Genomic DNA, 13,117 nt, shown 5'->3' on the forward strand with positions numbered 1-13,117 from the left:
GAAATAATGACCCCTAAATCCCTTTCCTCAGATACTGAGGTTAGGACTGTATCACTGATTTTATATTCTGCTCTTGGGTTTTTACGCCCCAGGTGCATTATCTTGCACTTATCAACATTACATTTTAGTTGCCAGATTTTTGACCATTCCTCTAGTCTTCCTAAATCCTTTTCCATTTGGTGTATTCCTCCAGGAACATCAACCCTGTTACAAATCTTTGTGTCATCAGCAAAAAGACACACCTTACCATCGAGGCCTTCTGCAATTTCGCTGATAAAGATATTAAACAATATGGGTCCCAGAACAGATCCCTGAGGTACCCCACTGGTAACAAGACCTTGGTCTGAATATACTCCATTGACTACAACCCTCTGTTGTCTGTCCCTCAGCCACTGCCTAATCCATTCAACAATATGGGAGTCCAAGCCCAAAGACTGCACTTTATTGATAAGCCTTCTATGTGGGACAGTATCAAAAGCCTTACTAAAGTCTAGATAAGCGATGTCTACTGCACCTCCTCCATCTATTATTTTAGTCACCCAATCAAAAAAATCAATAAGATTAGTTTGACATGATCTCCCTGAAGTAAACCCATGCTGTTTTTCATCTTTCAATCCATGGGATTTTAGATGGTCCACAATCCTCTCCTTAAGTATGGTTTCCATTAATTTCCCCACTATTGATGTCAGGCTTACTGGCCTATAGTTGCCCGATTCCTCCCTACTACCTTTCTTGTGAATGGGCACAGCATTTGCTAATTTCCAATCATCTGGGACGACTCCTGTTACCAGTGATTGGTTAAATAAATTTGCTGGCCCCTGACTGTCCTGGTGAGGGACCCCTGCAACCAGGAGGAGAATGGATGGAGCGGGACCCGGCCTGAGCTCAGCTCTCTCCAGTCTCTTCTCTAGGAGTTCTGGACACAGCTGAGCACAGCCCAGAGGTGGGACCTGCATCTATCAGACATTTATCTCCTGTGGAACCACCAGAAATCTCCATGTTGGGGCCCCTGGAATCCATGTGGTGGGGTCTCTGAGAAGCGGGGCCCCTCCAGACTCAGGAAGTGCGGTTCTGGAGGTGACATCTGGTCTTGTCCCCGGATGATTTCCTCTCCTCTTCTCATAAAGGCGCCTGCAGTACTAGAAGCCTCCAGCTCCTCCAGTTCTCTCCTCTTCTCCTGAACGACCACCAAGGATGGACAGGAAGGAGATCAGCAGAAGAATATTAGACCTCACCTTGGAGATCATCTCCCTGCTGAGCGGAGAGGTAAACTTTTCTAGATTTCTCTCCTCTTTATTGTATTCTGTAACAAGTCAGACATCGGGAAGGAGAATCCTTCATAGGAAGTGACAAGAAGAGTCCAGGGTCCTGGAGAACGGCCTCCAGACCTTCCAAGTGATGGAGAACCTGAAGATCAACCCCCAATATGGTGAGTGATGTGTCATGTGACCAGTGACCAATAGTCATGTTGTAGGAGCCATGAGAAGGTAAGTAGGCACGTTGTACCCAGGAGGAAATGGCCGGAGGAGAGCACATGGCCCCTGAAGGGTTTATTCCCTAAGTGTCTCTCTCCATCCACAGGAGAACACAATAGTGAAGAAGACATCGGGGGACTGTGTGACTCCCATCATCCATCTCCAGGAGTCAGGAGGGCGGAGCAGGACCCCTCCCCCCAACACAGAGCCTCCCCCTCACCCCCTGATACATGAGCAGAAGATCCTAGAGCTCACCCACAAGATGATGGAGCTGCTGACTGGAGAGGTGACACTGCTGGGAATGCTGGGAAATTCTCCAGTAACAGCACTGGAGGGGTCTGGGTGATGACGGTGTCATTGTGTTGTCAGGTTCCTCTAAGGTGTCAGGACGTCACTGTCTATTTCTCCATGGAGGAGTGGGAGTATATAGAAGGACACAAGGATCTGTACAAGGAGGCCATGATGGAGGAGCACCAGCCTCTTATATCACAAGGTAAGAGCCGTCATGTGCAGTGTATACACGTGTGTGCAGTGACATGTAATGGAGGGGCACCAGCCTCTTATATCACAAGGTAAGAGCCGTCATGTGCAGTGTATACACGTGTGTGCCGTGACATGTAATGGAGGAGCACCAGCCTCTTATATCACAAGGTAAGACCCGTCATGTGCAGTGTATACACGTGTGTGCAGTGACATGTAATGGAGGAGCACCAGCCTCTTATATCACAAGGTAAGAGCCGTCATGTGCAGTGTATACACGTGTGTGCAGTGACATGTAATGGAGGAGCACCAGCCTCTTATATCACAAGGTAAGACCCGTCATGTGCAGTGTATACACGTGTGTGCAGTGACATGTAATGGAGGAGCACCAGCCTCTTATATCACAAGGTAAGACCCGTCATGTGCAGTGTATACACGTGTGTGCAGTGACATGTAATGGAGGAGCACCAGCCTCTTATATCACAAGGTAAGAGCCGTCATGTGCAGTGTATACACGTGTGTGCAATGACATGTAATGGAGGACCACCAGCCTCTTATATCACAAGGTAAGAGCCGTCTTGTGCAGTGTATACACGTGTGTGCAGTGACATGTAATGGAGGAGCACCAGCCTCTTATATCACAAGGTAAGAGCCGTCATGTGCAGTGTATACACGTGTGTGCAGTGACATGTAATGGAGGAGCACCAGCCTCTTATATCACAGGGTAAGACCTGTCATGTGCAGTGTATACACATGTGTGCAGTGACATGTAATGGAGGAGCACCAGCCTCTTATATCACAAGGTAAGAGCCGTCATGTGCAGTGTATACACGTGTGTGCAGTGACATGTAATGGAGGAGCACCAGCCTCTTATACCACAAGGTAAGAGCCGTCATGTGCAGTGTATACACGTGTGTGCAGTGACATGTAATGGAGGAGCACCAGCCTCTTATATCACAAGGTAAGACCCGTCATGTGCAGTGTATACACGTGTGTGCAGTGACATGTAATGGAGGAGCACCAGCCTCTTATATCACAAGGTAAGAGCCGTCATGTGCAGTGTATACACGTGTGTGCAGTGACATGTAATGGAGGACCACCAGCCTCTTATATCACAAGGTAAGAGCCGTCATGTGCAGTGTATACACGTGTGTGCAGTGACATGTAATGGAGGAGCACCAGCCTCTTATATCACAAGGTAAGAGCCGTCATGTGCAGTGTATACACGTGTGTGCAGTGACATGTAGAGACGTGGTGTGAACTAGGCCATACACTGACGATCTCTGCTTTCCACCATCCATCTCAGAACGTATTATCACTGCGCTGTAACTCCATGCTGGGGTCAGTCCAGTGACCTGGCGCTAAGATCGGAGACCTGGGGGCCATTGTCAGGTGGTGAGATGTCAGGATTCATCGTCTCCATACTATTGAGCACATTAGCTGAGCGGTTGGGCAATGGTGCCATCTGCATGTAAACGGTGACAGAGGGAGCATACTCCCTCTGTTTCCCATTGGCACCCCTCAAATGCGATCGTGGGGTTCCGCTGTGTGTATAGACTGACTAGGACCTGGTGTAGCCCCTAAGCCTGCCTTGAGTGCTCCCCAGCAGGCTGCGCCAGAGAGAGTATAACACTGACATTAATGTGTAATACACTATAGAGAGAACTACACCGGAGGACCTGGTCAATCACCTGAAGAGAACTGTGAACACAGTCTCAAAGATTAGTAACACACTACGCCATCACTGATTAAAATCCTGCATGGCATGCAAGGTCCCCCTGCTCATGGCAGGCCCGTTTGAAGTTTGCCAATGACCATCTGGATCTAGCCAGTCTCCAGACCCGAACCCAATCGAAAATCTTTGGAGAGAGCAGAAACTCAATGTAGCCCAGGGACAGCCCCGAAACCTGAAAGATCTAAAGAAGATCTGTATGGAGGAGTTGACCAAAATCCCTGCTACAGTGTGTGCAAAGTTGGAAGTGAAAAATGAATTTGGTACCATATGAAAACTTGATATCTTGTTATGTAACTCTGCAAATATCAGATGTTTACGATTGTTATAGCTATTTTAAATTTTAGGTAGAACCTGAGATGGCACAAGGAAGTTTCACATCTGTGGAATTGCGGGCCGTCATAACGTTTTTGGTTCTCCAGGGAAAGTTTTTAAAGGACATTCACACTGGGATGTCACAAACACTAGGGGAAAAGTGTCCTCAGTGTGAATGTCCTTTAACTGGAGAAACAAAAACTTCATTACGGCCCATAATTCCACAGATGTTAGCACAAGGCTGGATCCTTTTCCCTCTTTATGTATAACAGTGAGATGTACATGTGTCATATCCCTAGGGAGAGGGTTTCCTGTGGCAATAAGGTTGAGAGCTTTTGTCAAAGGAATTGATAGTAAAGGCATATACTTCTTATAATGAGAAGCTGGGAGTCCGCCGAGACCAGGCGCTGTGCTAGGTTGCATGGATTGTAAGACAGCTGATAGATCGTCCCCCGAGATGGCCCTGTCCGAATCTGTAATTGTATCTTTTGACCTGAGTCAGTTAGATTGTGAATAGCTAAACTATGAGGAGAGTTAGGGGGGCACGAAGAGGGTAGATTATATAATGACTGGTAGTAATGAGCGAATTCATCTGAAATCTTATGTGTGTCATTCGTTTTTGATATTGAAGAAATCGTTGGTACAAAATTAGGCGCTCTTTGTCCCCTCAAAGGCCTACCCAATGTCCGACTGCTCTTATTTCCGTATTCGATAAAAGTGTCGCCTGCTCCTTGCCAACAGAATCCTCGTTGTATATCAAACTTATCCTCAAGTTTTTACAAGCTAAAAAAAGAGCATTCTGAGTAGCCGGAACGCTTATGTGAGTGTTCAAGCGAGGCAATCTCACTCATAAAATGAGAAATGTCTGCAGCACGCTCTTTCTGTAGTCTTTCTCCATCCTTCACGAACATCCCCTAACTACACATTTATGAGCGTCCCACACAGTGAGGGGCGAAGTATTCTCCACAGGGGTTTTGTCAAAATTGTGACTAAGAGTCAAGTAGACATCTTGGGAAACTACTAGGTCCCGTAGAAGATACTCATTCAATTGCCTTTGCCATGATGGGGAAAAGATGGAGGATTTAATTGAGACATAGAGCATTGCATGGTCTGAAAAGGTAATTGAGTCTATATGTGAGGAGGAGAAAAGGGGAACCTCAGAGGGCCCAACGAAAAAAATTGTCTATGCGAGAATAAACATCTCTAACCGTGGAATAAAAAAAGAATAATCGCGACCATCAGGATGAACAGAGCGACATAGAAAATAGTGAGAGTGAAAAAGACGATGAAGGTAAGAGAAGGCCAGGTGTGAGGCTCCCCAGAGACGTGTATTAAAGGTTTGATGGCAAAATTAAAATCCTCTCTGACCAGTAGCGTTAGTTCTGCAAATTTTTTTGTCTTGTCTGATCCATGTCCTGAAGTTGTTTGGGTTCCAGTCTTTTGTCTGTGTTCTCCGCTGGGACTTTACCAGCGTGGTTCTCTGTAGGTAGCAGCCAAGTGTACCAGGGCCATCCTGGAGGTGCGACCAGTGAGCCCTCGGCCAAGTTCATCCCCACCACCAGGGGCTCTGTGAAGAACGGGGCTCACTGGCTTTTCGCCCTCTGGGGTTTTCCTCTGGTCTACCAGTGCGCTTGGTTCAGTGGTAGTGCTACCACTATTGCCTAACCTGTTTATCCTGCCTTACTGTCATGTTCTTTTATTAGATGTGTAATAAAGTATTCTGTTGGTCCCTGGTTTGTAATCTGCCTGTGTCCTGTTTGCGAGATGCCTTAGAGGTCTCCCGGGCCTCAGCAACGTGACAACAGCAAGGCAACAGAACACTATGGCACCTGCTAAAACTAGCCCTACATATAACTAGGCCCTAGAGTCCATGGGAGCTTCAGCCACATCCCATTCCAAGTGGGTGTTTTGCGTAGATGAAGGTACAGAAGAGGAAGGTCTCCATTGAGGATTGCAGCTATCCCGTTGAGGGAGTGGAGGAGCCTGGGATAGAGAAGAAGGAAAACCCAGTCATTTTGGCAGGGAGATGCTAGAAAGTTCTAAGAAGTGTGCCAAACCCTCAGCTTGGTCTGGGGAGTGAAGGGCGAAAGAGTTGTGGATAATGGAATGGGTGGCCCCATCGGTATGTTCCTCCAGCTTTGGTGACTGTAGTAGAGGTTTAAGAAGATGTCTCATTGCCAGGGTGCATCTGGAAACATCTGGCAATAAATGAATCTGAGCACCTGCAAATGAGGTTGGCCTCCGTCTCCAGGCCTGTTGCAAAATCTCCTTTTTCTCTGGGGATGTGCACTATACAAAGAACATCTCTGGGTGTAGAATTATCAGGGCATCTGGGGCCCATAACACAATGAACACTACCTAAGTCAATTCCCTTTTTTGCTGGTCTGGATAGAAGGGTGTTAAAATTGTAGTCACTGCAGTAGGAACAGTTTTAGGGATTCCACACAGTTTGATATTTTTACGATGACCCCTATTTTTCAAATAATCAATTTGAAGTAGTAGATGTCTGTCCAGAGTGCATTGTAGAGAAAGGGTCTCATCAACTTTAGAGAGGCGGGTGTCTAGGGCAGTGGTGGCTTGTGCCTGGGAGTTCAATTGGGTGGAAAATCCTTGAAGGTTTGCCTTGATGGATACAATGGCTTGTTCCTGTTTGGATTCGACCCATAGTATTATGGATTATAAGTCCTTCATTGTGGGTAAGTCACTGAGACGAGACCAAATATCTTTAAGCTTTGGACATTTACAGTGTCTACTGTTAGAAGATAAGGCAGATCAGGGGAGTGAAAGATAGCCAGTGTTGGTGGAAAGTCCTGGCCAGAATTCAACATATTAGTGGGTCGTTGTTCAGGCCTGAGTATAAACTCCTGTGCATTAAGAGAGAGAGATAGCAACATATCTGTAGCGGGGGGGGGGGGGGGGGGGGGGGGCGATCCTCTGATTTGGGTAGCCATATGTGTTGGTCCTGTGTTATGTTTAGGTGGAGCAGTAGGCCCCTGCAGTAGAGGAGCAGACAGTGTTGCTAGTGCGATTACACTTTCCAGGCCTGAGACAGGCATGGAGGTCTCCGCTATCACCGGTCCTTCCCGCTGTAAGATGGGGATGTGCTCCATAGCAGGATCTTCTAAGGCAGGAGCGGGAGAGTACGGGTGGGCAGCACAGTCCACGGCCGCAGCGTCTGATATTGAGTCGAGGCCTGAAGCTGAGGGAGCCACAAAGGGAACTCCTGTCGGTGCCATCTTGGATACTGCAGCGGGGCATGGCGTTAAGAATAGGAACAGATGTAGCAGGCAATTCTCGGGTTCTGGAGCTAGAAAACTGGAGCACCGTCGTCCACAACGTCTGACCATCCTCCCTAGGGCAGGTGAATAGGCAAAGTCTACTGTAAATAGTTAAAGTGAGGGCCCAGGGTCCGGAAGCTCTGGAAGGTGAGAGTTCATCGCAGCATGCCCAGGCTACGCCCCTTGGGGAGACTAGTTTCTAAGACAAGTCCTGTAAGTTGCTCAGTGCTGCCCCCATGGATCCAATTTGTTTTCCAGCATATCCCACAGATGAGAAGCGGATTGATATCTGCGAATCTGGAAACAAGTCATGTCATTGATCTCTTTGTGATGTTCCTCATTCCTGGACAGTTTTTGCAGTGTAGCCAGACATTATCCTGCTGCAAGATGGCACTGTCATTTGGAGGCATCACTGCCATGAAGGGTGGTACATGACAAATCCACATGATGCCAAGAGACAAGATTTCCAAAACATTGCCCAGAGCACCACACTGCCCTCACCAGCTTGTCTTCTTCCCATAGTGCTATCTGTCCCCCAGATACGTGACTTCCCCATGCACTTGGCCGTTCACATGATGTAATGGGATTCTTCAGATCATGCTTATTCTTCCATTGCTTCTTTTCAGATGCTCAGGGGCCCATTGTGGGCATCTCAGCACCGGGGGTGAGGAACAGAATATTGTTATTTACCCCTGATAACTAAACCTAGAAGTGAAGGAGCTGAGAGAAAGTGTCTGATCTATAGACAGATCTACAGGAGGCCATGTATTCAGTCACTGTGTGCTTTTGTCTCCACAGATAGATCCAGGGGGAGAAATCCCCCCGAGAGATGTCCCCGTCCTCTGTATTCCCAGGACTGTCCAGAGGAGAAGGTCCCAGAGAACCCTCAGGTAGATGGAGCTGAGCCCTATACACATCTATATAGGGGGGTCCTGAAGTCATAGAGGGGTCATAGATTGTGGGGGTCTCTTCTGTGGATCTGTTAGATTTCCCACCTGTCTGCTGTATTGTACTGAATTGTTACAGATGACAAATCAGGGGGAAGATCTGACTGATATTAAAGTGGAGGATGAAGAAGAGAGGATGATGGGCGATCCCCCGTGTAAGAGTGAGGTGGAGGAGGACATTCTAGGAGATGTCACCACAGGTATGGAATCATGAATGGAGAAAGTGACTTCAGATTCTGTCCTTGGTGCCTTCATGGCAGGAGGAGAATCTGATCACCGGCTGCTGCGCTGCTCTTTAAATGGAGATGTCCCCATCACATCATGATGGGTTCCCCTTATCCAGCTGACATCTGCTGACCATGTGACTTCCCCTCTTTTTTGCCCCATCCCCTTAAAAAGAACGTGACAGTTTCTTTAAACTCCCTTTATGACAGAACACCAAAGAAAACAGCAAAAAAAAATAATCAGAAACTTTTTATGTTCTTTCAAAAAATAATAAAATGTAAACAATAATTTACATGTAAATAGGTCCATTGAAAAATACAACTCATTTCAGAAATTGCAAGTCCTCGTACGGCCACATACAAAAATATAAAAGTTTTAGGTCTTGAAATATAACAATGAAATACAAAAAAAAAAAAAAAAAAGACAACCAGCCTACTTCATTAAGTGGTTAAAGCTGTTTGGTTGTTGTGTTTTTCCTTCCTTTCGGTGCCCTCCTGTCTTCAGCTCCATGATGATCAGGAAGCTCCGATGTCACATGTGATTATTGTACAGACCGAGACGTCTCAGTGATGGTCACCTGCACTCACAGGGCACTTCATTAGCTCCACCTTCTTAATTCTTGATAGGACCCTCGTTCCCCTTAGAACATCCTGAAATGTTAGTGTAATGGACCCAACAAGGTGCTGAAAACCTTTATTACAGGTTGTGAGTGATGACATCCCTCTGTCTATTCCACTGCATCCTACAGATGTCTATAAACCTGAGATCTGGTGACTGTGCGGCTATAAGGCTATACAGACCACATTGTCATGTCCTTAAATTCAGACTGAGATGTGTGCTTTATCTCATGGCACATTATTTTGGTAAATGTAGATGGTGGTCATGATTCTCTGATGATCAGAGTCTTAACCCTTTTGAGGTCATAGCAATTTTCCATTTTCGTTTCTTGCTCTGTGCCATCCCAGCATCCATCTGTTCCTTAAGTGACGTGCTCCTCTCAGTGTACCTCCTCCCCCGCTGCTGCTGTCTCACACAAGCTTAGTCCAGGCTGCAGTAAAATAACAGCAGAAGGAATTAGGAGCTGTAATTACACACTGAATATGCTGCTGGAGGAAGGAGGATCTCTCATCATGTACTGAGCGGTGTGAGTTTTTGATCAGCAGGTACACTAAAAAGAGCATTAATGATGTTGACTTAATCATTATCCAAGTCATACCTCAAGACCTGTTTAAAAGGTTGGACATTGACTTATACAATAGCTACCTTACATCTGGTGGCATTAGAGGCAGAGCTGGTTTATACCATATATCCAATTACAGCCTAATGGGAATGTTTATAGGTTTGTCCACTCCATAGTGTAAAAAATAATCACAAATTCCAATTATTTTTTTTTCACAGAGAATTCCAGTAAAATTATTAAGGGCAAACCTATATTATCACTAAATTATAAAGAAGAAGATAAAGATGTCCTGCAACGCTCCTCTGGAGAAAACCTCTTTACCCTTAATTTACACCCAGGACTTCACAGTACAAATCTATTATATAATCCCCCTCATCATGAGGAACCTTCTCCTGGCCAATTACAGATTGTTACCAAAAATACAAGTCAGAAAGGGGATAAAAGGTCTCAGGCTGGTAAAGAGTTTACAGATCAATCAAGACTTTCTACACACAGAATCAATCACACAGGAGAGCAGCCATACTCCTGTTTAGAATGTGGTAAATGCTTTATAACCAAATCAGATCTTGCTAAACATGAGAGAATTCACACAAGACAGAAGCCATATTCATGTTCAGAATGTGGAAAATGTTTTACAAAAAAATCATATCTTGTTACACATGAGAGAATTCACACAGGAGAGAAGCCATATTCATGTTCAGAATGTGGGAAATGTTTTACAGATAAATCCAGTTTTGTTAGACATAAGAAAATTCACACAGGAGAGAAGCCATATTCATGTTTAGTATGTGGGAAGTGTTTTACATATAAATCAGATCTTCTTAAACATGAGAGAATTCATACAGGAGACGATGCATATTCATGTACAGAATGTGGGAAATGTTTTACAAAGAAATCACATCTTGTTACACATGAGAGAATTCACACAGGAGAGAAGCCATATTCATGTTCAGAATGTGGGAAATGTTTTGCAGATAAATCCAATTTTCTTAGACATAAGAAAATTCACACAGGAGAGAAGCCATATTCATGTTCAGTATGTGGTAAGTGTTTTACATATAAATCAGATCTTGTTACACATGAGAGAATTCACACAGGAGAAAAGCCATATTCATGTTTAGAATGTGGGAAATGTTTTACACAGAAATCATGTCTTGTTAGACATCAGAGAAGTCACACAGGAGAGAAGCCATTTTGATGTTTTATATGTTGAAAATGTTTTGTAAGAAGGAACTAAAACTCAACAGATCAGGAGAAACTATATTATTTTTTAGATATGGGAAATGCGATAAGAGCAAAAAAGAATTTCAAACCCATCTTATTCACAGACGTTAAGTTTTGGACTACATGGCAACATGTATCACATGCTGCAAGTCTCAGAACATTCTCACAACTTGTCTGTAACTTGTTATCGTGCTGCTATTTTAGAGTTGAGATTTGGCGATTAAAAATATCTGCCAAACTGCAGAAGTTGTAGTTGACCATGACTTGCATTGTGTTCTATCATAGGAAAGTCGCATATGACATGCGACCAAGAATCCAAGTGTTGGATTTTATGTGACTGTCATGACGTATAGCATGTCGCGTTGTGAACCAGTTGACAGTCATTACATGTAGTGTCATAATGCAACACATCATCTGATGTCACCGTGCATCTCCAGCTTAAAAACCAATAACAGTATTTATTTTTTGTGTGGAATTATCCTGGATCAGCCAAACAACTACATTATATTTCTTGGAAGAGAAGAAGAGCCTTGTTTACTTCCAGTGCAGTGAAGATGAATTGTCCCCATGAACCTTGCTTATCACTGTATTCACAACTCCACCCAGGGCTGATGCAAGGATTTTTGCCAACACAAGCAAAGCTACATTTTGCCCCCCCCCCCTCCTTCCTCGCAGCTCACCTGACCCTGGTCCTGTCTGCAGCAGCTGGCTTCTCCTGGTATCTTGTGTGGTCCTGGTATCTTGTCTCTGCTTCAGACAATCGCTGGTTTGAGGACCGTATTTTTCGCCCTCTAAGACGCACCTAGGATTTAGAGGAGGATAATAAGAAAAAAATATTTTCCATTGCACCTCAGGTCAGACCAGCAATCAGACCCCCAGTGTTAATCAGACCTCAGATCAGACCCCCAATGCCTCAGATCAGCCCCCCCATGTCAGCATTATTCCCCCATGTCAGCCATCATGCTTCGACATTTGAAAAATAAAAAACAAAAACACAATGCCTAGTGGACTTAGTCATTATATAAGGGATATCCCATTTTATATACAATCATCATTAAAATCACTTATTATTTAAAGGGGTTGTCTCATCATGGACAATGGGGGCCTATCGCTAGGATATGCCCCCATTGTCTTATAGGTGCGGGTCCCAGCACCTATATTAAGAACGGAGCCCCGCAAGGTGGTGTCTGGAGGGCTTTGGTCTGGCCACCATCTAGCCGGCTCCCAATAGAAGTGATTGGGAGCGTACCGCGCATGCGTGGCCCCCGCTCCCATTCATTTCTATGAGAACGACAGAAATAGCCGGCCCCATAGAAAATGAATGGAGGGCAGCTGCGCATGCGCAGTGTGCCCTCCTTCACTTGTTGGGCTCTGTTCTCGATATAGGTGCGGGTCCCAGCGGTGGGACCCGCACCTATAAGACAATAGGGGCATATCCTAGTGATATGCCCCCCATTGTCCATGATGAGACAACCCCTTTAAGTACATATTGTCACACTTCGGTGTCGGAGGGAAACACCACACCGAGCATAGGAAGGAAAAGGGGAACAGGGAATCAGGCCTGAGAACTAGGGAAGGAAGATGGACACCTCCTAGTGAAAACCCTAATCAAAATCCCGACTGACTACCAGTATGAATAGACCCCAAAGGTAGGTGAGTTCGTACACAGGAATGCCTAGAAACCTATCTAGCGCTATAGGACCCTGGTACTAATGGCAGGGATGAGACTACCTGTTCCTCCAAAAGGAAGGACGAACAGGAGTTGGCTTCAGGCCTTAATACAAACAATAGGGAAATGCAACACACAGAACCCAAACAAAATACAAAAGGGAAAGGAAAGACTTAACTTTAAAGGAGCAATGGAAGCACCAGGAACTCAGCCGAGATCCAACCACCAGCTATCCACAGGTCCAAACAGAAGCTATAAACCGCAGAGCATTGTGGGAGAAGCAACTATAAATAGAGAAGGTTAAATGACCCTAATAGCCACACCTGGGGAAAGAAGGTGTGCCAAGCACCAAAAACAACACAGACGTCATTTGATCCAAACGGAAAACATGTCAAATCAAACCACGTGTTGCCAGTCTCACTAATCTCCTGCCACCTGTCGGGTGAACGTCTGTGACACATACAGTACAGACCAAAAGTTTGGACACACCTTCTCATTCAAAGAGTTTTCTTTATTTTCATGACTATGAAAATTGTAGATTCACACTGAAGGCATCAAAACTATGAATTTACACATGTGGAATTATATACAG

The sequence above is a fragment of the Bufo bufo genome, chromosome 2, assembly GCF_905171765.1.
Source record: "Bufo bufo chromosome 2, aBufBuf1.1, whole genome shotgun sequence".
Taxonomy (NCBI): Eukaryota; Metazoa; Chordata; class Amphibia; order Anura; family Bufonidae; genus Bufo; species Bufo bufo.